Here is a 5,000-nt window from a genome sequence, read left to right on the forward strand (position 1 = left end):
CCCCTTGTGAGTAAGATACTAATCGTAAGGAAAATGGAATTTCCACAATGACTGCAAATCCCACCGATATCATTTGAGAATATAAATTATTGTTGTGCCCAAAAAATGGATTTTGGTTGGAATCATTAGCAGAAATAATCAAATGATTCTGTTGATCCATTCGAATAATTAAACGTTTCACAATTAGTGAACTGAATTTATTACCATAACCCTGATTTTCCAAAAAAATCATCGATTTATTTAAACCATGATCATGAGCAAGTGCATAAATATACTCCCGAAAAATAAGTGGGTATAGGAAATCATGTCGGCGAGATCTATTTAGTTCTAAATATACTTGAAATTCCTCCATTTCAAATTCGATTTGAACCAAAGTATAGGGGATCTATTCGGTTATCAAATGATACATAGTGCGATACAGTCAAAACAAGGTATTATAGTAAGAAAATAATAGATACCTCGGAGACAGGTAGATTCATCAACGGATTCTCTATCCTATCTTTTGCCATCTAATTGATTTATGTTCGTTATAGGATAAGAAGATGGCTAGAAATCCTTTATTTTTTCAACCCAATCGCTCTTTTGATTTTGGAAAAAAAAAAAAAAAATATCTTTTCTTTATCAATATACTGCTTCTTATACACATTCATGTCTAACCCATAAAGGGAATAACTAATAATTAGGACTCATAAAAAAATCGATAATTTACTCATGAGAAAAACCTTTACCGCATTAGGCACTAATTTATTTTTAACGTTTAATTAGATCGGGTAATCATTCAAATTGCGAACAGAAGCTCGTTACTTTTTGTTTCCCTATAATTGGGGCCGTAGAGCTCTATCCATTTATTCACTCGACCCAACTTTGAATTCAATTAATTTTTTTTGTTCCGCACCAAAAATTCAAAGACGATTTTTTTTTTTGGACTGATCCGGAAAAAAAATGGATTCTTAGAATTCTCCATTGATACGACATGCTCTTTTTTCCATCCACTCCTTTCAGGATCAGTCGTGGTCTTACAAACTGTACCGATGGTATGAACGAATCCCTTTCTTCATACAAATGTGTAAAAGATGCTAGTCGCACTTAAAAGCCGAGTACTCTACCGTTGAGTTAGCAACCCGAAAAAAATCGGAATAAAAAAAAAATGGAATTGCACGAGGCAATCAAAACATGAAATTAGCAAAAATTTGAATAAAATAAAAATACACGAAATTCTAAGATAAAAACATAGAAATAGAATAAGTGAAAATTTGTGGACCGCCTCCTGTCTTATTCATTCCATTGTTATCCATTTTTTTTTTTTTTTTTCAATACAATATACAATTACAATAAAAAAAACTTCTTGTATCACAACAAATTCAAAGAAAGAACCCATTATTTGAATGAAGTGAAGTGCCAAACTTGTGGGCGGGGATAAATAGATCTATTTATCTACGATCGAATTATATTTGTTCGATACACTGTTGTCAATATGATTGTAAATTTTGAATATAAATGTTGAGAAAAGAATAAAGAATATAAAAAAGACTATAAAAAAATACAATGAAAAAAAGAATTAAGTCAATTTTTTTTTTTTTTTTTATTATATTGTATTTTTTATTATTAATTATTAATAATATTTATTATTATAATATTTATTATTTTTATTATTAATAATATTTATTATTATAATATTTATTATTTTTATTATTAATAATATTTATTATTATAATATTTATTATTTTTATTATTATAATATTTATTATTATAATATTTATTATTATAATATTTATTATTAATTATTTATTATTAATTATTATTATTTATTATTAATTATTATTAATATTTTCTATTTTTATATGTTATTTTTTCTTGTTATTTTCTCTGTTTTTTTATCTTATTTTATGTTATTTTTTTTTTTTTATCTTATTTTATGTTATTTTTTTAAATGCAATTACTTCATTTATTCAATTGATCTTTTTTCTCTATATTTTATATCAATAAAATTAGCTCAATAAAATCTGTTATAGAACACGGTATTCTATAGTAGCAAAGCAATAAGAAATACGAATAATAAATAAAAAAGTATGAATAAAACAAAAGAGGGGGGAGGAAATTATAAAGAAAAATTTATACAAAGCTAGATATGAGTCATCCACCCCCTCTTTTTTGTATTTCATTAATTGAATTTTGTTTGATTAAGACTAAGTTCCGTAAAAACCCCGGCCTTCTTTAAAATATCATGGACAGTTCCTGTGGGTTGAGCTCCTTTTTCAAGGAAATAGAGAATAGCGGGAACATTCAAATGGGTTTGATTATTTATCGGATCATAAAAACCAACTTTTCGAAGATCTCTTCCCTCTCTTCGGGATCGAACATCAATTGCAACGATTCGATAAACGGCTCATTGGGATAGATGTAGTTAAATAATACCCCCCCCCTAGAAACGTATAAGAAGTTTTCTCCTCGTACGGCTCGAGAAAAAAAAAAAAAAATGATTAAAAGTTATGTCTATTAAAAGTTATGTCTATGTATGGAATTATAATGTATGTAATTAGAATGTCAAAAAGATCCATAAACCCGGCAAATCAATTAGACATTTAAACCCGTCTTTTTTTTTTCAAAAAAAAAGAAGAAAAAAGCATTCGTACTCTCATAACTCAAGTCAAATAACTCTCAAAATGCTCAAAAAAAAATCCTTAGGCATTCTTTTATTGAGTGGTCTCTAACCCCTTTTTTTGTTTGTCTCGTTTAGAATCGATTTCGATTCTTCATTTTGATCTAGTTGTTGAGACAATTGAAAAGGGTATTTCCTTGTTCTAGGATCCTTTATCTTTGTCTTGAATCATTGGGTTTAGACATTACTTCGGCGATATTTAATCATTTCAAAAATGGCAGCAACATGCCCCTTTTTCTCTCTTTTTTTCTTTCTATCAAAGAATCATATGAACGATTAATTCCCGCATTATACACTTTTGATCGAAAGAGTTTTACCAATTCCAACAATTTTTCTTTTTGATTTGAAAATAGTTTGAATCGGAGCTTTTCGATTTCTATATCAAAAATAGACTTACGAAGTTGTTCCAACTTATTTATTTCCATTAATTAACCCTAGATCCTTGCCCCTGAAAAATGGATGTTTCTCTTCGAGCTCCATCCTGTACTATTTACATTACAACCCAACAAAAAGACGGATTATAATAGAACAGAACAAAGGATGTCGAGCCAAAAGCACCTTCATTTCTACATAATGGAAGGTGGTGGGTTTTGACATCCACAGCCGATCATGTCCTTCAAGTCGCACGTTGCTTTCTACCACATCGTTTCAAACGAAGTTTTACCATAACATTCCTCTAGTTTGGAACATTGATTCAATTATGGAATCATGAATAGTCATTGGTTCAGTCGATACATAGTAATCTATCTATACTTTTTCCTTCTATATGAAATCAATTTCCTTCTATATGAATCTATATGAAATAAATAGATAATTTAGGAAGAAAAAGCCTCAATAAGAATTCAAATTAACCCATATTGTATGAATACAATATATTTTTATTTTTTTATACTTTTATTAATATTAAGCTTTTCTATTCTAATTAATAAGAAATTAATAATATAATTAATAATAATAATATTACGAATATTATAAATAACACAAATAAACTAATCTTTTTGAATCTGCCTTGCATCTTCAAATAACTCGATAGATCAAATAACTCGATAGAATAGATTCGCCAATCTCACAGTTCTTCGAGTGCCAATCTTAAGAAATCATTAAAAATCAAAAGCAAGAATCACATTTTCTCCAATATTTGACTCTTAGAAAGAAGGTTGTTAAAAAAAAAAGAGCAATTTAGATTCGGATATCGTTATTCTGATATATAAAAAGAGTAGGCTCTGGGACGAAAGGATTCGAACCTTCGAATAGCGGGACCAAAACCCGTTGCCTTACCACTCGGCCACGCCCCATTTAGATTTCTATTTGAAACTACTAAACACTAATATGGGTATTCCCTGTTCGTCAATTCCAGTTCCAAATAACTATGGAATAGATTAGATTCTTGCTAGGATTTTGGCACGTATGGATAGAGAATTAAACCGAATTTATTGATCATTACATATAATTCAATTAAGATATTGTATGAAAGTATGATTTCTTCTATTCTCTTGTAAGAATTGAAGGCTTTTTGATTGGGTGAGTTCAAAGAAGTATTGTTTAGTCTGCCTTATTTTCCTTTCTTCATTTTTTTCCTTATATCAAAAAACATATTAATAACTCAATCAAAATTATCTCCAAGAACAAAATTTTGTTATGCTTAATCTTAATATCTTTAATTTGATCTGTATCTGTTTGAATTCTGCCCTTTTTTCGAGTAGTTTTTTATTCGCCAAATTGCCCGAGGCCTATGCTTTTTTGAATCCAATCGTAGATTTTATGCCAGTAATACCTGTTCTCTTTTTTCTCTTAGCCTTTGTTTGGCAAGCTGCTGTAAGTTTTCGATGAGATCCTTAATACTGTCCTAGAAAAATTCATGATTTATTCAAGAAAAAAAAATTGTAACAATTGAAAAGATTAGATAAGTCTTACACTATGAACACTATGAACGAACCGAACCCTCAATTCAAAGATTGAAATTCTTGGATAGCCATGATAAAGCTGGATCATCCCATTTCCTCATTCTGACCCTTTTTCGCCGAAGAACCCTATTTGGATTAAAGTCCGCCACAATATATAATTGTTGGTATAAAAGAATTTTTTTTTGTAATGAAAAACTCAACTCTTATTATAAATGAATTTCTGAAAATTCTTTTCGATTTCTAGAAATTCTAGAAATCACTTTATTTCTTGGTGTCAAAATAGGCTATGTAGTATAAAAACGAGGAATCTATTTTCGTATAAAAATAGAAAAATAAAAATTGCGTATAATTGCGTATATATATAAATAGAAAAATAAAAATTGCGTATAATTGCGTATATAAATAGAAAAATAAAAACGAAGAATCCATTCTCTTCT

Source organism: Durio zibethinus, unplaced genomic scaffold, assembly GCF_047325235.1.
Source record: "Durio zibethinus cultivar Kanyao isolate XHJ-2024 unplaced genomic scaffold, ASM4732523v1 HiC_scaffold_280, whole genome shotgun sequence".
Classification (NCBI taxonomy): Eukaryota; Viridiplantae; Streptophyta; class Magnoliopsida; order Malvales; family Malvaceae; genus Durio; species Durio zibethinus.